Source organism: Monomorium pharaonis, chromosome 5 (genome assembly GCF_013373865.1).
Source record: "Monomorium pharaonis isolate MP-MQ-018 chromosome 5, ASM1337386v2, whole genome shotgun sequence".
Taxonomy (NCBI): domain Eukaryota; kingdom Metazoa; phylum Arthropoda; class Insecta; order Hymenoptera; family Formicidae; genus Monomorium; species Monomorium pharaonis.
In genome coordinates, this window is record NC_050471.1 from 5,983,719 (window position 1) to 6,010,684 (window position 26,966).

Genomic DNA, 26,966 nt, shown 5'->3' on the forward strand with positions numbered 1-26,966 from the left:
TCCGGAGCAGCAAGCTAACGTTACTTATATCATTTCGATGACAAAGTGACGGATTCTCGACGACAGTTTCAAATTGTCGTCGAAACGACGACAAATAATGTCATTTTGCTGCTTGGGCTTCTGTATCCTTCCCCCCCTTCTCCTCCTGTCTCCCTCTCCTGTTTCTTTATTTCACTTCATTAAAAAACGGAGCGGGACGAAAAACACGAAGCCCCGGTGAAAACGAACGAGGCCGTAGGCGCCAATTCCGAAGTTGTACCGCTGCGAGTGCCAACGAGAGGCCAATTACCGTCGAGTACCTCGGTCGCTTCGACCGTTCCGTACGATAATCTATCGCTCGATCGAGCGAATATGTTCCCTCAGATACGGCGGGAGTATTGCGCGGGAAACGAGAGGATGCGGTAATCCACGATCGCCAGCCCGCGGCGAATTCGTTTACTCGACGTACCCGGGACGACGCTTGCACACCCGCGCGCGTCCCTCGCCGCGTAGTCGACCGCGGGGTAAGGAAAACACACGCGCCCGAGGCGAGCGACCGATTCTCCGAATCCACTCGCCGCCGCCGCGCCACTCATCGGCGGTCGCGAAGGTCACGCGAGTCGGAGCGGCGTACGTGCTAATACATCGGCCGAGCGCCCGAATACCGTTCTCAACCCCGGTCGGGACGCGCGCGTGTTCACACGTAATGTAACGTAATGCGATCGCTTTGGCACACGCACAACACGGCACGCTCGATGCCGCGGCACTCGCGGATAATATACGGAGTCGCGGGACGCGAAGTACATTTTTTGCCGCGCGAGGGAAAGTGTGATAGCCAACCGCTTTCTTCGCGAATAGATGCGGCGCGCTGATTGGTCACCGCGCACAGAGCCGCCAGTCGCCACTTGGGGAATTTTTTCCCCGAGATTAGAATTTTATCATTATAGGTTACGATCTTGTCCTTGGTTCCTCTTTCCCCCCATGACTGTTGCGCGGCTTTGTGATTATGAAATTGGCATCACTGCCGACTGTGTAGGTATGTACGTACGTGTGTCACTTGTGTCGCGATCGTTTCGTATTTGTTGCGCGGTTGACTGTCGCGTACTCAGCAAAAAGTGAATTTCGCGGCGAGTGGCCGAACAGGTGCATTCGATGTGCCTTTAATTAACACCGGCGATCGCGATCGAAAGTGACTCCTCGTCGAGCTGGCGTCCATCGAATTCACGATGCTCGAATGCTCGCGTCGGGACAACGTCGTCACGTCGCCACGCAGATCGAGGGGATTGGAGACGTGCAAGAGGATTTATCGGACAAAAGCGGCGTTAATTGAAGTAAGTGAGAAAATTCCCCCCTGTGATTTCCGAACGAAAATTGCGCTCTCAGCTGACGGCCGTTTTGTTTTTCAAACTTTTAACGACCTAAGTTCGAAAATTTTCCACAAACAAATCGAGCCCCGCGTTGATTGGTCCGCGCGATCACGCCACCGAAGGCGGAAGTAGGAACGAGCGTACGTTACTTTATTACGTAAACATTGTTACACGTCGCGAGTCAGGCGAGTGATCGAATACGAAATTCGATGAACGATGATGTTTTTATCTATTTGTTTAAAAGTTACACACCTAAAACTGCAGCGAAATATGATTTACGATGCCCAAATCGTTTTGCAAGTCAATTTTTCACTGTTTTGTTACGCAGCTGGTTTCAGGACCAAGATTCAGCTATTGTACGTACGATCAAAAATTTTTGTTGGTTAGGTTAGGTTAGGAAAAAAAAGGAATAGACATAGGAAATCTGCGGTTCTAAAATCTCGATAGCCTTTAGCTATCGTACAGCAGGAACGTCCTTAATCGAGATGTGTTTACGTACGCGTAACAAAGTGATGATCGTTAATTGACGTGCGTATCGTAATTAACAGAGTGTTTCCGATCGGCTCTGCGTGTGGCGTGTGTGAGTTCCGGCCGCCTGGAGGAGCATAGTATCGGCCGGAAGCCAGGAATGCGGAATGCGGGATCAGGATGCAGGATGCAGGAGCAACGGGACGATAACGGGCGCTGCCGGCCCAATCAGTTGTTGGTTGTCGGTGAGTAAATTTTCATTCATGATATTTGCACGAGAGTGTTCATTTATTATATATTCGCACGCGGGACAATCTGGCGTCATCGCGTTATAATAAATGCGATTTTTAACAAAAGTCCCGCGCTCTCGTAAATTACTAATAAATCGGAATTAATCTCGATTTCCGCGGTAATTGTTCGCCGCAATAAATTTCGAATTCCTCTCACGTACTTAAAAAAAGAGAGAACGCGGTCAAAGGAGAGTAAATTTATTTATTATAAATTTTGCGAAATTGTTCGTTTATTCAGCACGAAGAGTGATATTTGATGCATTGTCGTCTTCCATAAACATCGACTTACACGCGGAAATCTGTTTAAAAAAAGAAACGAAATTAAAAAGCTTAATTAAAAGTAGTCGTAAATATGGGGAAAAAAGTAGATATACATTTGAAAGGAATAAATGTTGACGCTTTTTCTTTATTGCGTTTTTTAGTCTAAACGGAACGGCAGAAAATGTTTACACTGCAATAATTATTTGGTCCGCCTATTTTGAGCCGGCGTATTCCGCAAGCGTTTTGTTTCATTTTGCTTCAGAGTGTAGCTCGAGGCTGTTGTTTAATCTGCTTTTGTGAATAGTGTTCACCGAACTGTTGAACGACAGCGGATTACGCGTGGACGGCCGTTTATGTATGTTTATTACCTTTGTGTTTTATCTTTTAATCTACAGAGACGCGGGAGTAGGTAGCGGCAACTTTTGCAAAATTGCCGCTAATTACACAGCATGCAAACTGAATTTCAACGCTCATTTTCCTCCTGTGTCGGAAAACGCATTATTATACAGTGTGTCCCATATATCGTGTAAACCGTGGCGAACTTATTGTACAAGACCTTCTGCAGTTTTAACGCTTTTTCTTCAAAAATTTTTATCAAAATATTTTTGACTAAAGCAATTCTTAAATTTTTTATATCATTTAATTACTCTTTTTAATCACTTATTTAAAAGTATTTACTTAATGATTTGATTAAAATCTATTTTAGACAATTTATACGAATATTGGAATTCATCATGGAATGCTATTTATAATTTCACATATTAAAATATATAATTTAAAAATATTAGAAAAAGATTAGAAGTATGGTTAAAACTAATCCTAAAAATATTATCATATAAGATTATACATTGTGAGATTAAAATGACAGGAATTAACAATATAACATTTACGTAAAATGAATATCCAAATAATAGCGAATTTTTTTTGCTCTCGAGTGCTCTAAACTAAATTTCTTTTAGTAGCCTCCAAAGACAAAGAGATAAATTCGTTCATCGAAGAAATAAAACGTTGACAACCGGAAAATTGTATACTAACTTAATTGACCGTGTGCTTTCGCGCGCAGGTAGCTCTGGGAGCTTTTAGCGGCTCGAGCTTCTGTCCGCACGATATAGTGGTGAAGGGAAAACTTCCCTTCGTTTCATCTTGTTCATACCTTCGTTAGTTTCTCACCTTGTCTTCTCTTCTTTTTCTTCTCTCTGTTTCTCTTCCTCTTCTTCCTCTCTCTCTCTCTCTCTTTCTCTTTCTCTCCTTTCTCTCTTTCTCCTCTTTCATTTCTGTCACGATTTCCTGACGTACCCACCCTCTATTTTATCCCCTTCGTCGTTCTCTTCGAAAAAGTTGGTTCGACGGCGTTAAGTAGCGGAATGGTTCGTCAAGCCGCGTATCAGGCCGTTACGAACGTTTCGATACGCAAAAGTTACGATTCGCAACCGTAACTTTCCACTTTCTTTGTCAGCCTGCTAAGAAACTCGATTACGAAATCGCGACGAAGGAAAGTCGAGACGATATCTCCCTTCTTTACGCGCTCACAACCACGTAACTTTGAAACTACCGTCGTGAATACTTTCCCTGCCATCGTAGAAGCAAGTAGTTTCTGTCGAGTACTGGACCGACATCTTATGTTAAGGAGATAAATAGTCGTGAAATTATTATAATTTATGGGAAATCGTAATCTATATTCTATAATCTATAAAATAAAAATAATAAAATGAGGATATATATAAAATTTTATAATTGTTTTAGGAACATTTATTTTTAAAATTATTAATTATTATAATTCATTATAATTATTTAAACACTTTAAAAATTATTTATTTGTGTATTTATTTGTTATATTTTAATTTTATTAATTTATTATTAATTAAATTTATATTATTGTAATATAAATGTTTTATTACTAATATACTTTTTTTGGTCATGGAAAATGTGGCCATTAATATTTATTCTCGACAATATTCTCTTTTGCAAAATTGTAAACTGGTTACAAACATAATTTTGAATTTATAAGTTTAAACTGAGGAAGGTTAATTTTGCATAAAATTTACAGATTAAATTTACAAACAAGCTTCTTCAGAATGATTGGCGGTCAGTAAAAAGGAACAAGATTCTTTACAAGATTTTTCTCAAAGACTTAGATTTACCCGATACAGTAAACTTAAACGAGTAAAACGACAGAAAATTCGTTTGGACGCGTACCGGCATCTATTGCGGCCAACCGCGTATCTTCCATTGAAAGTTTTAGTGCTCCGATCGAATCTTCGGAACAAAAGGAAAAATACGATCACGAACATATGAGCGGATTCCGAACTTCTTATTCATACTCTCGATCGCGATTGTCCTCAAGAAGAATTCAATAATAAATTTCTCAAAAGCGCGATTGCGGGAAAAGAAACAATGATTTAAAAAATCTCTATAAAGGAATATTTATAACTAATAGAAAATTTATATTAACATAAGGAATTAATCCAAAGTTTATTTATAATTCTCTTTAGTGAAAGTCACGAAAAATATACGTTTTAAGTAAAAAATATTATTTTATATTAAAGAAATAAAAATTTACGAATTCTAAACATTATCTTAGAAACTTTTCCATGAATAATCTATAAATATACACGCATTAACTTAATAGCTATTTAATAATTCTTGCATTATATCGAGCTCTAAGAAAATGTAAATATTTATGATTTATCGTTAAAATTCTATACATTACGAGTTTTAGTGAACTAATTCTTCTAATTGATTATTCATTGCATATATTCACAAATTTTAAACACATTTGAACATTAAGCACTTATATTATATTAATATACCGTAACAATTTTATCTTTAAAATCTTATATATTACTTTAACGCAAACAACAATAATAACATCTCGAAAAACCACGAATCCCTGCATTCTACTAAAGATAGCCATACTTTTTAGACCAAGTGCAACATCCACTTTCTGTGGTATATACATCCATGCCGCGAGAACAAACAAAAACAGATGAGTCCGCGTTGTGAGGCCGGTCGCTGGCAAGGAAATTCGCTCAGGGTTCCAGTTAAAATAGTCGGACGGGCGAGAAGAAAGATCGAGGCGTCCGCCGGCTTGAGAAAAGCGCAGCTGCGCTCGGCAACGGTGGCAAGAGCGCTTAAATCCCTGAAAAAAGGGGGGAATGAGATTTTTTGCCGGTCTTGCCTGCCTGATGCGCCCCTGGCCATCGTTGTCCCTCGGGAATCACCTCCTCATGGCCGCGCTCTGCTTCTGCCGAGCTTAAAATTATTTTTATCCACGGCTAGGAAGGAAAATATCCGTGGCATCTACAGTCTTTTACTTCTTCCTTTCTCTCTTTCTCTTTGTCTCTGATCTCTTTTTTTTTACGTCACATTTTTCCAGCTGCAATCCACCGAGGAAGGACTCTCGCGACCCTCCATTTGTCCTCGGCAGATAATTAATTTTTGACTCCAAGATGTGCCACAGAGCCGGCTATTTACTTCCGAGTTTTGCTATGACGGATTTCCTATTTTATTCTCTTTAGATAGGATCTCGATTCGAGAGAACAAGATTTAAGATAGAAAAGCTTACATGACAATAACATTATAATAAATAAATATTTTTAATAAGTAAAATATAACGCATTAAGCTTGAAGATTAAAAAAATTATACGCGCAATTATTGAATATTAAAAATAGATTCTTAAACAGCGTTATATCTCATGTGATATGTCAATTTATCAAAGTTTTTCACAATTTATTATAATTTAATATTAATAATTTTTTGCATTTGGTTTGTGAGATATTTCGAGTTTTTAAAAATAAATTCAAGGAAATATTTTGAAAAACGCAATTTCTATTAGGATTTATGTTGATTTGTATCTTTGTTTCAACAAAGAGATAATACAAAAAGTTTGAGTAATCCTTTTCCTTTCGTCTTTATCTCGTTTGTTACGTTTTTTGTCAGCATCGGATCAGTTCCTTTTTCTTCTCGAACTAATTGTCCTGAAATTAAAGATCAAAATCGGCCGAACAAAAAGAACCTTTGACAAAATTGCACGTTCTCGGTATTAAGACGTTGTAATCTGATAAGCTTCTCTCCTATTTGTTTAATATTCTTTTCTATTTCCCAGTTTTTTCTCTCAGACGCGCTTTTTGCTCTCGGTATTCTACCAACATTCGTTATGCCGTTATCTCATATCTTTTGTAAGCTTCTTTTACAAGCGCTGTCCTGCTGCCGGCCCTTCTGTGTGTGTGGTGGATAAAATTCTCCAGGACTTCTTCCATTTTCGTTCCTGCAATAGGATCCATAGCGAATGCTATTAACATAATTAGTCCCCAAGGAAAGAAAGAGAAAAAGAGAGAGTGTATGTCAAGAGAAGTTCTTTACCTCTCGACCATTAACAAAGATCCTCCCACTTTTTTCAGTAGCTAGGTTCAAATTTTTTCAACATCTTGGAGCATTTCTCACGGGCGCTCTACTCTTTTTTTTTTTTTTTTTTTTTTTTTTACCATGACGAAAGTGGAATGACCTCAGAAATATGCTCTCTTGCACATTTTTCCATCATGCTACTGGCGCTCCCCGTCCTCGAGAATAACGAACTCGCTCGGTTGATTAAGTTCCGCCTCATTTTCATTTTCGTCTCGGCACTACGTTCCGCGATTTTTTCCACGTTATATTTTTCCCGAAGTGCGTCTGATATAATTAATGCCGCGAGAAATTTGAAACTTTGCTCCCTACCTTCATCGATATTTTATCTGCTAAACACAAGAAAAGCAAGTATATAAATACCAGCGTACACTGAAAATTAGTGATACAAGAAAAACGAATCCCTCTGTTGTATATACGTAAAAAATTAATATTAAAAAATTATAAAGACGACATTTAAATATATGTTATTTAAACTTAATTAGTTTTTTATTGCTTAATTATTATTTCTTGTTACAATTAGATTACTTTTATTTTATTAGAATGAATGCCTTTAGAAATATCTACAACAAAATGTCGCGTGTAATCAATTTTTTTTACAAACTGATTACTCCTTCAAATATTTTTGCTTCTATCACCCCTATGAAACATCCATGACCTTTAGTTACCATCATCTTCGTGCTTGGATCCGAAAGATCCTCGGCGAGGGTCTGTCATGTTTCTCCTAGATTAATTGTTCGGCATCCGACTCGCGTATATTAGATTGCACGAGGGTTGAATCGCTGATGGGTTTCTTTGGTATCGAGTGGGTTGAAGGGCACGAGATAAAGGGGCAATGAGGTTGCAAGTGAGAGAGAGAGAGAGAGAGAATACGAGGGGGGAGAAAAAAAGAGAGATAGGGAGTGATGGAGAGAAGCAATGATTTACGAACGTGCCGGATTTTCGATTGAGATCATTATCATTTATCTTTCGTATGCAATATTTTTCGCAGACACAGTAAATTAGCCTAACAATAAAATGTTTATATTTATGTCTTTGCATTATAACCGTTATAATGAAAATAATAAATATGTAAAATATTTATTTTTTTAAACAAAACTCATTAAGAGTACATATCTATCAAATCGTTAAACTTGAAAAATCCGACATTGCACGAACGAAGAGGGCAGATAATCATTGATGTTTCTTCACAAGACCTCTAAATAAACTCATGAGGCGCAATAACTCACAGTGAATACAAGGTGTGTCGACAAAGTTTCACGAGTGAATGAACCGTACGCTGAAACAAAACTTTGAGGGAAGTATTTATCGTTTGTCTCTTCTTCAAGCAGTACTCCTCGACTTCAATCTCTCTGCTCGCAAACATGCTTTAAACCTTTCTTTTAGAGTTACATTCAGCTTGTCACAGTTTCCGTGCGTGTCCTAGAAACCGACGAGACTGAATTGTCTTCTTCCGTGACAAATTTTATTTTCAACTTTGAAAACAAAGGAAAATTGAGAGAAGGAGAGTGTCCTGTAACAAAATAAAAAAATTAAAATAATTTAATTGAACAGCTTGTCACTTTTGTAGAAATGGTACAGTTGAGTGACATTTAAAATAGTAAAAGAATGGAATGAGTACTGATGCGTTCTAAAAGAATATGTACATTATCTTAATTTTATATTTAAAATATTGTCATAGTCTATAATCTATACTACATATATATAATACATAATAACGTATTGTTTTAAAAATAAAAGAGAAGAAGTATACTTTAATATAAATTAAAGAATAAAAGAAGATTACATTATATATCTGTGTTTTTACGATTTACTTACAATTAGTTTGAAAACTTTGGAAAACAGTTGTATAATTTAGGCAAACATTTATTTTTAAACTGTCGTTTTTTATTCTTTGAAAAATAAGAAAATTAATAGATATAGAATTAATAGACTCTACAGAATTAGTAAGTACAAAAGTGTAAATTTCAATATTTTAAACAAATTATAGAAGTTTTTTAGTTCGGAAATGAAAAATTGTCAAGTTAACAAGATTTTTAAAATGTTACTTACACCATTCTTGTTTTACTTTAATATCACATATATTCCGCAGTAACACGACAGCGGGCAGGCATCAAGGAGAGATTGTAATTAAGAATGCAAGACGAAATGCACTTTAAAAGAAGAAGAAAACCTTCAAGCTCTCTCTTTCTCTCTTGACCCAAAAACAAATGTCAGTGGCTTTAAAACGGGCAAATGTCGCTAGTTTCCTACGAGGACTTTGCCCAGGTTGTAACGATCGTTGTCGTCAGGGGCAGGCAAGCAAAGGAAAGTTTTGGCCACGTTCCAACGGGATAAAATCCTGAAGCGGACTTACAGGCGCTAACATCTTAGCCCTCCCGACAGGATTAAGCCCTCTTGAGATGCGCGGAAATTCACTGAAGCTCTCTTTTATTGTTGTCGAGATGACTTCTCTGATCTACTCTGATTTTCCACTGTTAGAAATCAACCTCGCAACACTTCCGGCAATATTCTCTTTTCTTGTTACTCTTTCTCCGATTACCTATTGATACGTAATAAGAGTAGGATCTAATGTCTAATCTAAAAAATTTATTATTAATTATTATAATATATTCTGATATTTATACATCATTAATATAAAAAATTCTAAAATTATGAATAATCTGAAAAATATTATAATTAAAAATTATCGCAAAAAAATATTGTATGATTTAACTAAATAATTTATTACAGATTACCTTATACTTTGTTACACTTCATTCATTTTAATTTAATATTCTTTTTTCATATGTGTGTGTACTTTATTATATTTTAACTTTTACTGCACACACGTATACATGAAAACCAATATTTTATTATTTTTACTGCTCAATTTGTAACTAGAAACCTTAATTTCAATTCCCAATGTTGCAGTTCACGCGCTCTATTAAAAGAATGGCCTTTCTACTATCTCAACAACGGTTCTGACTACGTGCAACTATTTTCCTCATTTTTCCATCCAAACTACCGTCTACCATTTTTTCCCGTCCTCATTTTACCGGCTTGTTCTCAGGGCTTTTTCAGAATTAATCCCTAGGCACCTACTATCTTCTCCTAATTGCTTCCTGCTGGTAATACTTTCATTTCCACGCTTCCGCGCGCCGTTGTAACATGTCTCAATTCCTAAGCGAGTAACCCTCCGGCCACTTGCCTCTTCAACCCTTTTCCTACTTGTCTTGCTTTTTTTCCTTAAAAGCTCAGTCAGCTAGGGTGGTTAACCATCTTCCCCACAATGATTCATGCATATTAAAAAGACAACTAAAATATTTCTTTTATTATTACTTTTTGATGATACAAAAATATAGACTTTTAACTTTTATTTTTTTAATGTCAATTTATTAATATTAATATAACGTAATCAAAGTAATTTGATACACATACATTTATTCATCTCTCAGAAATATTTTGTTGGAGATTTTGATTTTATTACTTAGTTTTATCTTTAGTTCGTGTAAAATAAAAATCTGTAAGAAAAAAAATGATTTTACGTTAAATACTGTCGATAAAATCTCGATACAAATATTTCTGAAAAAATGGAATTGCTACGGCGTAATACAATATACAATGTATAATACCGGCCAGAAGTATATCACCTTTAGGTCTATTGAGCATAACTGTTATTTAATTAAATTAAATGGACTCAACATCTTACAATAAATATCTAGTATTAGACACATTTTGTATATGATGTGTTAAGAAATTTGACAAAATATTTATTGTAAAATGTTGAATCCATTTGATATACTTAAATGAAAATTATTCAGAAAACCTAAGAGTGATATACTTTTGACCAGTGTATACTGTACACTGTAGTGTATATGTTTATTGAAGAATTTTTTTGTATCCTTGATATTGGAAAAGTCAGACATTAATATTACAATACGCTTTTCACGTTTCTATTAGAGAAAAATACTGAATATCGAGATGTATGTACATACATTCTATATGACATATCTACGATAAGTTTAATTATTACTGATGTTTACTATTGCTATATATTGTAATAATTTTCATTTTCCTATATTTAAATAATTTTAAATTACTTAACTGTCAATTATATTAATCGATAGTATATTAATATGTACACATTTAATAATCTTCTATATTGTATTTGCTCATCGCATATTACCATGACCTTATAATTTATTAATTATTTATTGAGCATGTGTATATGTGTGTGCATATTACACGTTCGGGAAAATAATTGGTTAGCAATTGTTTTTTAGACAATCAAAATCAATGTTCTAACGCTTTGTTACTTTCCTTTTTTTATTTTTACTAAAATGGTAGTAAAACACAAGATTATTTATTAAATATAATTTTATATTTTGATTTTTATTTTCTCAACTTATTACAGCTGAGAAGAATATCAAATTAATTGGTAATGTAATTATTTTTTTACAATAAAACCATTTCTGTAGAAAAAATTTTAATTAGTCGGAATAAAAGTGCATGAGACACTCACTAATAACGATTTAAAGTATTGGCGTCGAACAATCAGAAAAAAGTTATCATATATCGATATATCGGATCAGTTGATTGCAACAAAAATTTTAACCGAACAGAGAGAGGAAAGTTACCATCCATCTAGCTATAAATTAATAACGCAAGCACAGCAATCAGACAGCTGTCTAAATAAAGAGTGAAAAAGTGGAACAAAAGTATAAGAGTCGATTTAGTCAAATGTTTTATCTAAATTATAATAAATCGAAAACAATGATAATGTTAACTGGAAAATTTAGGTAATATCTAAGAAGATTTGGATTAATATAATTTATAATTATTACAAAGTCGTAAAAAGTCACTACGAATAATTCTACTTCCACTCCAGAATTTCCATATGTTATACGTATGAAATCGTATGTACATTTTATGTACAATATTATTTATTAAACAAATAACATAATAATAAGACAACTAATAATTGAACTAAATTTTTTTGCGAAATATGCTATTAAAATTGCATACACACAGTTGGAAAGTACAGAAGTATAGTACGGATATTTTAAAAGATTTTCTTTATAATTCACTCTTCCTTCCTATTGTAAAGATAATTTAGTCGAGCAGGAAATTTCGAAGACGCCCGAACAGTTTTACCTTGCTAGTGGTTCCGTCGTGCAAACGTTGCAAATCGAATTTAAATCTACGAGGTGCAAATGCCCGCCAAGGAACAGGCAAGAAGAGGTGGAAAAACCGAAGTGCTGCAGTTAGTGCATTCGGGATAATTAAACGTTCCGGGCTAATTTTACGCGACGGGCGATAAATTAGCGAGGTGCCGCCGACTCCTTAGAAAATGACAAGGAACACTTTATTTAGGAAAACGAATTAAGTAGAAGTAATTCTCTGATTGTTTGGCTACTGTCTACACCAGAGATGAGACACTGGCAGCTGGGTTACGCGAAACCAGAGAGTAAATTCAAAAAGAGGAACGTGCACCCTTAGTTTTCTCATAGCCGTTTCTCAGGACAGAACGCGCAATTTAATTTAATTAAACTCCGACTCGACAAAAAGTTCCGGACGAAACTTAAGTGAGGCTTTTCATACCGTGAAATGTGTCGTGCTCCGGAATTTTACCTTCCGAGCAACACAAGAACTAGGAACATCAGGGAGTTGTACAGATATATGAAGGCAAGCAAAAGAAAGGAAAGACAAAGAGAGAATCGTTCATACGTTGCATTTTTACCGACCTTAACTCTTCCAGCTCTGGATTTTAACTTTTTAATCTTTTTACGTGCAGAGTAAAGCAATAACGTTCTTCAATATTTCCAGCGAAGTTTAGTACTTGCGAGAAAGCATACACAACTCAGACTTACAGAATATTTCTTTCAGCCACAGGGTATTTAAGGTGTTTAAGCTTGACTTCCTTGTTTAGCAGAAATTTAATGAAGAAAGATTATTGTTTGCTGAAACCTGTTAATTTCCTGCAGTGAATATTTTAACATTAGTTTCTAAATACGGTTTTTTTTTACCATAAATTAACAGTTACCGAGATTTTAAGTCCTTTTATGTTATTACCTTAGTTAATAAAAATTTACAACGAATACAAAACATACAGATTATGCACGGAGAAAAGAGATTTGCTAAAATCGATAAATTTCATTAATAGTAGCTAAAATTTTAGCTACCAAAACTGTGAAATTTAACTACCACATATAGAATCTTGCTGCTGCAACTGCAGTTAATTTTTGTTTCTCCGTGCGTCTTGTTTTCGTCGGAATCGGTAAAATACTTCTTGATTTCTAATGACATATTTGTACGGCAGTTTGGCACGGAGAGAGGTTTCAGCGAATTCGCTTGATCAGTACAAAAAATAAAGAACCACAGAATATACGTGTGTGCCGACAATACGTAGAGATGAGGAAGAGCGAGTCAAGTTGCGGGAATGAAGACGAAGTTAGTTAGCTAGTTAGTATTTACTGCAGACCCCGAGACACATGCCTAACAAAGCACGCGTCAGTTTAGCAGCAACAAATCCGCGAGGTTTCGCGTCTCTCGTTTGCAACATTGAACTGTATCTTTTGCGAAATACAGCGTATCGTAACAGCGTTGAATACGCCGAGACGAACGTGTTCTGCAAATTACGACGGAAATTGACATCGGGTAATTGGGATAATTATACCTTATTGTCGCCGACATCGAGACGATACTTGATATTCGTGTCGCTATTTAGCGACGTATTTAGTGGTGAATGTAGCACTTTGATACCATGCTTTAGCATCTATTATTTCCTTATTATTCTCGGTGACATATCCCTAATTTGACACAAACAATTATTGTATAAGCACATATCGCAGTACCTGGCTCCCTGAACGTCGCAATAAACGTTCTGTGTTTGTTGCAAAATTGAGTTTCGTAATTGATATGATTACGTGCCATTCCTATCGAGATCGAGATGCTTGACATTCTTCTTAATATTTAGAAACGAAACTAATAAATCCGTATTTATTGTATAATTAATGTAATCAATGCGCTGGAGGTAAATACAATATTTAATTTTTTTCTGAAAATACCTACTAGCATAAAATTTTATCATATGTAAACGTGGTAGACTGAAATGAAATATTCTGCCTTTGATGGCATCTATAGAATCGAAGAAAGCTTAATATTCTTCCGACAGAAGTGTAATGCATTCCAACTATTGAGCAGATAGTGCATCCGTGCTTGCGCATGCACGCCGTATATATTCAGGAAACGTCCTGCGATATTTCGAAAACCGTTTAAAGCGTTACGTGACACATGATAAAATATCACGGATGGTTATCTTTTCCCTATACGGAATGCGTCACACAAGACGTTGACTTTCCATCACGATAATTCATCGAAATTATTCTTATTCCGATCGTCAAATTAATACAACAGGCGAGATTTTATTAAAAATAAAAAAACGCGCTTTTAGAAAAAGTATAATTTAGGAACATATAATTTTAATTTTTTTAATTACTTATTTAAAATCAATTTACATTGTTTTTTTTTTAATATTTTTAATTGTTTTTCTTTATATGTGTAAATTTTTTAAGTTCTAATGAAAGAACAACACTCTTTTTGAATTAGTTATTCTAATATTTTAAAATTAATATAGCCGGAGAAATCCAGAAGGACACACATTTTATACAGCAAATCAAAACACGGTAATCTAAGAGTTAGTATGAAAACCGAATTGCATTTTGGTGAACGGGGCTGAGTGAATTTATGCGCGATGCGGTACGTGTACCGACTGTCCGCAGAGTACGGTATTATTCCTGGAGGACTCGTAGGGAGCTGATGGCGTTCGCCACGGGCTATTGTTCGTGGGTGGACGAGAGGAGCTATTAGACGCCTAGTTTAGTGGTTACTGGCCCCCGGTTGCGCTTCTACTATCTTGCTCGCTACCTCTGTCTCGCGCCCGTTCCTGATGCCACCCGAACCAACCCCTCGGAGACGACGGCGGTTTGCTCGGGGAATTGGAAGACTCATGGTTACTGGCACGTATTCTTGCTCGTTGGCGATGACCGAGCCGGTCGCTGCGCCAGGTCACCAAAAAGGTCGTGAATAAAATCTTAGCTCGCGTACTTCGTGCGGTATTAAGGTCCTTAAGGGTGGACGGCTCTCCAGTGCATGATCCACAAAATTATTCATCTCAATAATTCTTCATTACTTTAGTCCACGCTATTGATCTAAGAATATATACTTACGAATCCGGGAACTTAGCAATCGCTTTGCGAAACTTCGAAAATTAAGTACTCGTTGAAGAATGTTTTAATTGAAACTATTTATTTATTATAATCAAGTTGTATCGACTAAAACTATAATTTTTATAACAAAGCAAAAATAACGAAAATTTCTATTTCTATTTAATAATTATAGAAAATTAATAATGACAACTCATTATTAAATTTTGTTGCTTCGTTTCTATTTTCTAGATTTTTAGATTTTATTTTATTTTTAATATTTTTTTTATTTTGCGAAAAGTATTATTTTCTTTCAATCAGTGTAATATTATAATACATTATCAGCAATATCTTTGGAATAATGATCGTTTATTCACTCTCGTCGAATATATACGTGTAGAATGAGTGGCGGTAGTTGCGGGACTTCGTAAACCCGGCAGGAGTTCTGGCTGGTTGGTCGTTGCTCGTTTGCGGCGACGTCTCGGCCAGAAGACAACGGGGACCAGTAACCTCTTGAATAAAATCTTAGGATATATACCACGTGCATCCCTGAGGTATTAACTTCGCTTATCCCTCTCTGGAACCTTAAGATCGAGGATACCATCGCTGAGCACATATTAATCCGCGACGATAACCCGATAGATAACTACGTGCATTCACCAATATCCTGTCCCGGAAACTTGATCCTATATAGAATTAATCGAAGTTCAACTAACATATTTCCACTTGTATAAGATTTAATATGTATTATATTTGTTTTGAATGAAAGAAAAGAGGATATATGAAGAAATAATATATCCTTTATTATCATTAATTTATATTTTATTCATATATTCCAAATATTTCGTACATAATTTTAATAATTTTAATATTTAATTTAAATTTTAATCTCCAATATTAAACAGCTCGTGACTTAATTATATTTTAATGATAAAATAATAAGGGGAAAAAGTGATCCTTGTAAATATAATGGCCACTCGTAATCTCCGTTATTAGATTACGAAATTTTCTCTTTAAATTGTAATCAGCACTATTCACTGAATGACAGTAAATAGTACAATTTCATTTATTATACTTATAACTATATTACCCACAATCAGAGATACATGCATGTTTTAAGAGCACACTGATTCTAGATGAAAATGCACCTCTTCTTAATTCGAATTACTGAAAGACAGTGAATAGTCACTGATGATTACAGTCATAATAGCACAAAACCATATTCTTTAATTTATTTTATAATAGCACAAAATTACATTATATCTTTTTCATAAATAAATATTTTTCTAACTGAAAATTATACAATTGAGATATTTGTCACATATTTTGTAATACATTTCATACTAAAATTGATTAAAATTACATTAATGATACCAATATTTTTGTCTGATACTTATCTAAGCAATTAGAAACTACACGTTTGAAAAAAAAATATATAGTATAAAAAATATATAGTTTGAGGACAATCAAGAAACGAATCGAAGCAGCCACAGATCATTAATTGTGATAATTAATTCTAAGAGTATTAATGAAAAGAAAAGGAAGAGAGAGAGACAAAGACAAAGACAGAGAGTTTAATACGAGAGAAGAATGAGACGGATCGTCGTGGGGGCAATTCTCGCTTCTAACAATTACTCGACCGTGTTCGTACCGATGGCTTCTTGCCGAATTAAACACTCGCCCGACCGTTTCTTTCTGTGTCTCATCCCCGGATTAAATGACCCGGGCTGTTCTTTCGAGTTAACCTCGCAACACGAATCCTCCGTTAGAATTTTTCGGATTGCAATGTCTTTTTCGATAAGTTCAATTCTCTTTGGTTTGATTAATACAAAAATTGAATTACTTATTTTAAAAAGCGTTTTACGTATTTCAAATATAGACCTTCTTATTTTAGAAAATGCTTTATTCTAGCTTGTGCTTATATAATATGCTTATACGTACTTGTATCTACAAGTACAGCAATACATCGTATCTCGTCTCAATTAAAGAAAAGTTACATTTCTGAAATTATTTTTTGATAAAATTAGACTTCTATTTAGTAAATTAATTCTCTTTAGATACATTGCTCAGACATTGATATTATTCAGAAAAGAGAGGTGAAAATCTTATAATCAAAATGAAACTATCACTAAATTTCAATAAAATCTTGGATACAATTGCAATGGCTCTATCTTTTTTGACGTAGCGTCATTCTTTTACGAGCTATCTCACTTGTCGAATTAAACGAGCGACTGGCACAGAGTGGCACTTCCAATCGTACATTGCCGTCACCCTTAACGCTGTCGAGTGCTTCTGCTGGCGTGCCACCATTCCGCAAATGAGAACACGTGCTTCTTTACGGAACAAAACGACCCAGGGCATTTTTATGTCAAAACGATAACTTCGATGTATTAATCTTCAGATCGCTTGATTCTAAATCGTATGTTCATTTTAATTTTCTTAATCATACAGTCTTAAGGAATGAAATAATGTAAGTTTTTTGGCAATAATTTTACTTGATTTTGTAATGTACGATTCTAATTGTTTGAAATAGATAAAAAATATTATATGAATCAAAAATGAAAAGAAAATTGTATTATTGCGATAATTAATATTTCGAATTTGTTTGACATATAAAAGCTCAATTATCACTTTGAAACAGAAACTAACAGGATACTTGTGAAATAATTTTTAATTAAGTTTTGCATTTTTCTTACTACTATTTAATTGTTGACCATAATAATCAATTACCATAACTTCATCAATTACCATAAAAGCTTTTCGCTTTATCAACTCGACAGTGTAATTATAATATTAGAATTAATCGCGCGACATGATGGCTCACGTTGAATGCGCGATACAGTAATTACAGTTAATCATCAAGTTTACACAGTTTCGAATTAGATAAATTTGCAGATAAGCGGTAATTAGGGTAATGAACAATACTTAAATAAATAATGAAATATAAAGCATTCTTATTTCAAATTTTAAAAAGTATTATTTAAACATGGTATTTTGCGAAATTTTAAATAAATTAAATATTTATTAAGGCTATACAGAAAAATAATAAATTCTACTAAAATATATATAATTATTCTACTTAGAAAAATATGTGCGATTTTTCATTTAATTCAATGTGATCGACTAATTTTCTAATCAGAGGTTATAATTAAATTATATAATACATATATAACGATTTTTATTACATATATAGGATTTTTTTATAATAAAACGTAAATTTTCGAATCATGATGCATTTTTGTAAATCAAAACGATTTCCTTAGCCGACTCTAAGATCTATTTTCTAATTTCGGAACTACAAATTCAATCTCTCTCATACATGTACCGGTCCATCCCACGCTCGTTGAAACGAAGAGCTATCCGACTTTACCCATGATTCATAGATACTCGGTGCATGGGTCGACTGGTTTAGCACGTTACGAGTGCAGTTTGAACGAAAGAGAGATAGAGACGGAGAGAAGACAGCAGGTGAAATACTCTATTCGAGCTACTCATCAATCCTTTCTCCATCTGGTTCCACGTTTTTGCTAAAAATCTAAACAGCAAAACATAGTGCAGTTTAATCGATTATATTTTTTTTCTTAAAAATCTTTTTCAACTATTAAATTTTTTTCAAAATTATAGAAAACTCTTCTTTAATAGACGAAGTGTTTAACAGATAAATTTTCAATTTTTTAATTATTTAATTAATTAAATAACTGTATATTATGTATTCTGATACAATTTATATCTTAATTGTTTTTAATATTACATACCATGTCAATGTTAATTGTAAGTAAAATGTGAATTTTGTGTTTTTCAATTATATTAAACCTATACGATTACCTCTACTGCTCAGTTAAGTATACTATAACTATAAGCGATACTTTTCAGTAACTATAGTGTATATATATACACTTAGAAAATGTTACTAGTACAAAACAATATATTACTACTTGGAATTTAATAGTTACATTACAACTTTTATCAGAGAAAGAGAGAGAAAGAGAGAGAGAGAGAGAGAGAGAAATATCATTTCGTCGCTTCGCTCTCTGCGATATTTTCCTGTCTTAAAAGACAAGTCTGTAAATATATCCAGCTTTCTTCCCGACGATTCGCAGACGCGGAAGCCGCAAACGCGCGCAGTAAACGGAATCATGCCAGTACGTTGATTATTCCATCCAACAGCAACAACGTATCTTCCGTATGAAAGCAGGAATTTTATTGCACGAGCATTCTTCAAAATTCTATTTGAGGCAACCAGTGAAATACAATCTTTGCCTTGATTTATCATACTGCGAATATTACGTGTACATAACACAGAGAGGAAACAGTTGGAAAAGCATAAGCAATTTCTGCCTGCTGAGCCGTAATTAAATGGATATATTATAGTAACGTAATTTTTTAATTTTTGTAAAAAAATTAAAAAATAGAAATTTAAAAAAGAGGTCTGAAATGGCTGCGGATGTTTTAGGAATATATGGGATATGTTGTGTAATATTTTATAACAAAAACGAGATAATCGAAAAAGATAAACCAGATGAATGGAGCAATCATTTTTAATAATAAAATAATCTGGTACATTTATAAATATATGACACAAGAGCATGATTAATATTAAATTAGTATATTATAACATAGTATTTCTGACGAAATTTGAATGTAAATTCTCTTTTTCGTGCTACCAATGCCTTTCTGGATGTTTAATTCATCAATGTGTTCTCAAATTCATAAATAACGGAGGACAAATTAAGCACAGAAAGAACTGACATGCATGGCTGGGTGCGTTAAAATTCGCGATATAACATTACAGTTTCATCGTGATACCACGTTATATGTATAATTAAAACCCGCCTCGGAGTTGCAACCGCATAATTGCAACGTCATAGCAACCGTTGCACATTATGATTCATGCAGAAAGAAGGACTAATACACATGCGGGTCTCTCTCTCTCTCTCTCTCTCTCTCTCTCTCTTCTCTTGTTCGTTAGTTACCGCGAAAGAAATTAGTATTTTCTGCGTCGAGACATAATTCCCACCGCGTAACTCGTTACATAGCGAAATATCACATCGCGAAGAATGAGCAAAATAGGAAGAACGGTAGCGAATGAAGAGAACAAGGGAGAGAGAAGAGTGGAAACACTCAGATCTACTTAGCAGTCCTTCCCATTTTCCGAGAGCCGAAAGAGTAGGCTCTGTTGGATGGAGACGAAAAGTGCGGGTAGTCAGAGTCAGGCTGGGGTGTTAATTACATCAGTGTGTGCTGGCACGTTGCCCGCCCTCAGCTCTGTTGCCTAAGGATGCAGTTGGCGAACACAGAGAAGAGGATAACACATGAGCACACGGATGAGCTTGGGTAACGGTGAAGGATAGTAAAAGGAAGAGAACGAGAAGATCAACACTAGTGTGAATTAAAAGAGTGAGACGGGGAAAAGCGATAACGGAACAAAGAGGGAAAAGAGAACACTAACACACTGAGAGGTAGAAAGATAAAGCGAGACAATAAAAGGATAGGCAAGGAGAGGAAAAGACAAGCAACATGCTCAAAGTTAGAGTGAGATGAAGAATGGTAAAGTGGGTGGAAAAAGAAAGAGACAAGAAAGAGATAGAGAGAGCGGTAGCTTCTGAAGAATGGTGTAGGTGTGCAGCGATCGATGAAGGATTCGGTGTTAGGTTGGCATTCTGCCCACTTCTTCTCTCTCTCTCTCTCTCCCTCTCTCTTTCTCTCGTTCTCCTCTTCCACGCATTTTTCTTCTCGTCTCTTCATCCTCAAATTTCTTCGGCGTCTTGTCGGGCAAGAATTCCGCGCTCTTAGCTCGGATTTCTGTCCTTGCTGCGTGAAATTTAAATAGGGGTAGTAGTTGAGCGTCAGGCCAGGGTCGCGGACGGGGGAGAGTTACTCGGCCGATTTGAATGGGAATTTCGTCTGGAACGGAACTTCCGACGTTCGCTACTTCGTTGGCCGACTGCCCGCTCCATGCTAACTCTTCTGTAGCGAATCTCTTTCTCTCTATTTCTCTTTTTCTCACTACTCTTCATTCCCAGCACTGCTAGCAGAAAGAAAATCTTCGATCGGATCACGTTTCCTTCTTCGACAATTTAATCGGAAAGCGAGTTAAAGGAACAGTCGAATTAGCGTTGAAGATCGTTGAAAAACCGCATTTGCTAATCTCTTTGATCTTAACTAAAATCCAATCTTATTCCTAAATTATATTTAAGAAAAGAATACTAATTTGCTAATTACACTTTTTCTAATTTTAACAAAAAAATATGTAGATTCTAATTTTATATACTATTGTACAATTAAACGTACCATATATAAGTATATATAAATCTAATATTGTTTATTTTTTTATTACAATTCTATATTACAAAAGCGAGTTAATTTTTTTACACACACACACACGTTATAATAAACGTAGAGGTCACTTGAAGATCTGCTGGTGACATACTCAAATGTGATCTATTATATCTCTTCACTGAAGATTACGAACTTAAAAATTCGTATGTATGGACTCGAACTCGCGAACTTGTCACTTACGAATCCGTCGGTTTTGGACATAACATCTTTTCCCATAAACGTGCGCTATGTGTGTATAATATTTTTGAAAATTATTAAGTTTAACATTTGAGAAGATAATTATAGAAAATACATTTAAGCATTTTATTTTAGAGAACCTAATTAAAAGAGATTTTTTTATCTTTGATGAGAGAAATTTCAGCAATCTTTTTGTTGAACCAACAAAAACTTAAACGAAGAATTTACGGAGATTCGCGTAGACGCGGAATTACATGCTCTAAAGACGAAAATCGTTGAAGAGCCAGTTAGGTACAACGGCGATGATCGAAGGCGGTGTCCGTTACATTTCGTGCGAGTTTTCTTATCCGGGAAAAATTCGCGAGAAAATAAACTTGACTCTTTGTTCTCGACTCGGCGCATTTACAGTTCGTGTTCATTCACGTGCGTTCTTTCGCTAGTTTTCTTTTCATTGTTCACTGCCCGTTGATTCAGCTCCAAAAATGGGACAAGTCCACCTTTTCGTCGAAGCGCGACGAGTTTCTTGAGAAATAAAAATTGTAAGGAAAGACAAGTCCGCAAGCGACTCGTCCAATTTCAATCTGTTTTGCGTCACGTAAGCCGAGCATCGATCTCTCGCGGGTCAAGCGGAACTTACGACAGCGTATATAATGAGGGTAGTTAATTCCGTAGTTCCTACACTACCTAATCGCCGGAATAGACCGAGTCCGAGTTGCACCGCTCGCAATTAACCTGATTATCTCGTATCAATCTGACGATTTATCTTGCGCGAGGAAGGAGTCGCACTGGCGTGGGAGTAACAATTTTCTGAAAGTTAAGTTGCGTTTATCTCGATTTTCATACTATTATCATGCAAATAAAGAAATTGCATGTAGAGTTTTGCGTTTATAACTTCATTTATTGAAATTTATTCGTTTCCTTTTAAAATTATCTTGGTTTGCTTTGAAATTGATATACGTGCATTTTCATTGCACACTTGCATTTATCACACACTTTATCTTTTATTTCTTGTTGCATTTGCAACACTAAATTTGAATAAATAGAAAGATACAATTATATTCCACAAAAGTAATAAAAGTTACATAAATATTATAATTATGAAATATGAGTAAAATGGCAATTTTTTTTCTAATTAATATATTATCATTATACTATTTATTTTAGTTTGATTTTAAATAACTCTACAAGAAAAATTAGAATTTAAAGAAAATTCCCTTATTTTATTATTGCCACTAATTAGCTTTAAATATTTAATTTACAGTAAATTCTATTAAAATTTATTTCCTAAAAGTTTCATCATATGATAAGTAAAATTTTCTCAATAAAGTAGCGGCGTGAGTAATAAAAAATTTTGAGAAAAGGATAGATGTACAAAATCATTCCGGATATTTTCCTTCATCGTCAGTGGCACTTTTAGATCTCTTCTTCGGAGTTACGAGTTTCCGAGTTCGAGTTTCCGCCGTCTCCGCGAGATTTTGTGGGAAAGATGAAATTGCGATAGGGTGCGGGGAGAATACTACCCTCATACATGAATGACTGGATCCGGAGATGGATGAAGGACAAGACGAGGGTGCGAGGTATGGTCCGCCGCGATGTGGAAACGATTCGATTCTCGTGAAAGGTAAGCGGATCCGCTCGGTCCGTTTACATTATAAGGGCGGTTCCGAGTTTCCTCGCGACAACCTCTCGACAATAGCAATCGGCAAACGGTCGGGAAGAGACTTTAAAAAGGTGACGCTAACGAGTAATGAGTAGCCAACGGGCAAAGTAAAGGCATTATAAAAATTTTAAAAACAATTGAGATGTTCTATAACGTGTATTTTCTTGAGTTAAAGAGCATGTATCATTTCTCAGATTAATTTAGCATAAGACTTACAGTTTAAAATATAAGTACAATCTATATAAATAAAAATGTAAATGTTTGTTCCTCATCTAAGATCTCCGTAAGTTTTTCATCGATTGCTTTGAAATTTTGACACAACGTTGCATTCGTAACCGGGAGTGTTGTTTAGTTAGAAGTACGTGAATAAATGAATATTAGATTTATTACTGGTCGTTCCATAAATGCAGGTCTTTAATTTGAGAATGTTTCTTTTAGCGTGTATATGACAATTTAGAATCAATGGCAGGATTTGAAATTTTGACACAATGTTGCATTCGAAAACGGGAGTGTTCTTATGGGGTTTGATTTTGGATATATCGGTGTTTCAAAAATAATGGCCATAATTTAAGTGTAAAAAATAGTTTTTCATTAATATTATTGAAATTTTGACACATTGAGATGGGGAGAGACCGGGAGAGACGGGGAGAGACCGGGAGAGACGAGGAGAAACTGGGAGAGACGGGAAGAAACGGAGAGAGACCGGGAGAGACGGGGAGAGACCGGGAGAGACGAGTAGAGACGCGGAGAGACCGGGAGTGACGGGGAGAGACGAGGAGAGACCGGGAGAAGCGAAGAATGTTTCTATTGTGTTTAAATTAAAGTAATAAGAAAAATAAAGATGGCTGTTATTTTATTGATTGAAAAAAAGGAACTTATTTAAAACAGTCTTTTGAATGGATTTCTAAATCCATGACGGCTTTTAGAAAAAAAAGTTAGAAATACGTGAATAAATGAATATTAAATTAATTAAAGATAGATAAATGCTTATTCAAAAATAAAATAAAAAGAGCAACAGTAAGGCTCTGAAAGTTAAACAACGAAAGCAAAGAAAATTTGAAAAAAACGTAGCATAAGAATAGAGAGCCACAGCAACGCGTGGCAGGGCATAGCTAGTTTAATATATAAAACTATAATTTTGATAATAAATTCGACTTTTATTGGTTTATTTTCTTATCTTAAATTAGTTATATATCAAAATAATACAAAACCTTAATCCAAATAATTTCCATTAACATGTAGAATTAATGAAATGCTGATATAGGTCTCTACCGTTTTTAAGGAGGCAATGTACTTGAAGAGACCTTTTATGGAATTCAAGGTAAAAATAGATTGAGTGCATAATTTATAAGGCCTACTTTAGGCAATGAAATTATATGTAAAGTGGTACTTATAAATTATGAACTTATTCCATTTATTCTCGCAACCCTTCGATATTAATAGTCGTATTTCGTGCTCTTCTTATATTTATGTAACTTTCATATATTATAATGATCTAATATATATTGCAATAACATAATAATAAGTTATTGATAATAATAAAAAATTATAGAAAAAAGTAATTATAAATTCAAAATATGATTTGAAAAACACTTTGTCATTATCGATAAATCCGTCGCAAATAATAATACTATATTTGCGAAAAAAAAGAAACAAAAACAAAAAGCAACACACAAGACTCCCCAATGAATCCTGTTCTAAAACATGTTCGAGTTTTTGCTCATTGACTTTTCAAGCTCAAGTATACTTACATTTTAAGTTATAGTGTAGTGTTTTGATATTCCATTTTAATACCAAAATTACAGGATTATTTTGTTTTTTGTAAAATTAGTAAAGTTATTAATATTTTTTTCTAATAATAAGAAAAGAGAAATAATACTTAAGAGTCAAATTACTTTTACAATTATTTATTGCATTACTTTGAGAAAATATATTGATCAATTTTCATAAATTTGCATAAGTATCTAAATCACTGCGAAAACTTTGTGGAATCAACGGCCCATCTGTTCGATGAAAAGAGAAGAAATATAACTTGGAAATGAAATCGACGCCGCGTACGATGTAATGAGATAAAAATTTAACTTAGCTCTCTCTCTCTCTCTCTCTCTTTCTCTCTCTCTCTCTCTCTCTCTCGCGAGTAAAGGCGAAATAAGGACAGAGGATGGTGAATCGATTTCTCGAATAAACCGAATCTTTATTTAAATTATCCAACTACTCTCTTATACGAAGAGATTGGCTCAGATTCTGTGACCCTTCGACTTTTCCAAATGAGCTTCGCAGAAATCATCCTGTGGAAAAAAATTTCATGAAGCATCTACTCGCGCGTATATCGAATCGTTTAAATAAGTTAAAGGGACTTGTACTGAAAATCGTTGACATAATTTTTACGTCGTTTTATAATTATTCTAAAAAACAGATATATTCATATTATTAAACCTATTTAGCTTTACCTATACTTTAATAAAGTTTCACTAAACATACTAGACAAGTTTTACTTGTGGCTATTGTAAATCATAAATTATGCATTTCGTACCATAATAATGATAAACATTAAGGATAAGTCAGGAAAAAATGCTATAAGTAACTTTAATCGCGATATATTTTTAATCATTATTAATACATAAAATCAGCGATTGAAAATTTGATTAATACATTTATTTCAAGAGAAAGATATATCTCTTACATTCTTTAAATATTAATAGAAGAAAGAAATTCTTCCGATTTATTCTATTTTTATCATTTCTTTAAATCTAGTTTCTTTTATAAATTTTTTTTTGAAAATCTTGTAAAATACAAATTCGGCGCTTTTTTGAAAAAAAAAAAAAAAATCGGTTATGTTAGAAATATATTTGGCTCATGCAAAAATCGTCAAATAAATGCGTAAATTGTACCAGGGGACATAACTGCTCTTTCTTTTTTTTCTCTCTTATTCTCCCCTCCTCCGCTCTCCTGCACACGCAAGGCAAAATCCGCTTAGTGTGACTTGACGAATGACGCTTTTAAACCTCGATAATGCGCTGCCGTTTTTTTCCTCATGCGGGCTCGCAAAATCTCTCCAGAGCGAATTTCATGAATAAAACGCGAGAAAGGAGCGCTTGCTCGTGCGACAGGGACAAGTGGGTGAACAAATAATGTGGCCTTGAATCCTCATAAAGTAAATATTACAAAGTAAAGGCACATGTCGATTTCTGGCTAATTATTTTAAACCTTATTTAAAAATAATTATTTTAAGTTAAATAATCTTTTTCTTTTAGAATTAATTGACATGTTTTACAATATTTAAAAATATACTATACATAACTCGGGACAGCAAAAATCCTCCTAAAGCAGTTATCGCGTATTTTTTAATCGAGATTATTACTTGGCTTTTATATCACGACACAATGCAGCTCGTTACGAAACAAGACGACGGGCCTGACTATTCTCAGCCTGCAACGTTTCGTTCTTTCTTTTTTTTTCAGAAACAGTGAAGAAAGCCCGCGGCAGCTTCACCATGAATATGCATCAAAAGGCAAAGTTTAATTTCACTGGGTGGTAATTAAATTCTTCGGGTTAATTTCGGGCTTAAGTTTCTTTCGTTCGGAATTCATTACGTACATCCGCCACCGTCGTCACTGAAGGAAACACGCGTCTCTTATTTCCTACTCATTTGCCCCGCGATTACGAGCTTAAAAGCCCCTCATAAATTGGAAAAGCGCAGGAAATCGGTAAATCTTATTAATTCTTGCAAAGATTGATCAGTTAATTGTATTATAAAAATGCAATAAATATTCGCTTAGCTTACATACATTTGGTGTGATAAATTTCTACTTTTCTTGCTAAATATGAAAAAAAAAA

At 34.6% G+C, this 26,966-nt stretch overlaps 1 long non-coding RNA gene across 1 annotated transcript; it reads left to right on the top strand.

Annotated features, from left to right (window-relative positions):
• The first annotated feature begins 1,221 nt into the window (after positions 1-1,221).
• LOC114253749 lies at positions 1,222-26,966 on the top strand. Its single transcript, XR_003626336.2, has 3 exons — positions 1,222-1,310; positions 1,895-2,059; positions 26,591-26,966. It is a non-coding gene; the product is annotated as an uncharacterized LOC114253749 (long non-coding RNA).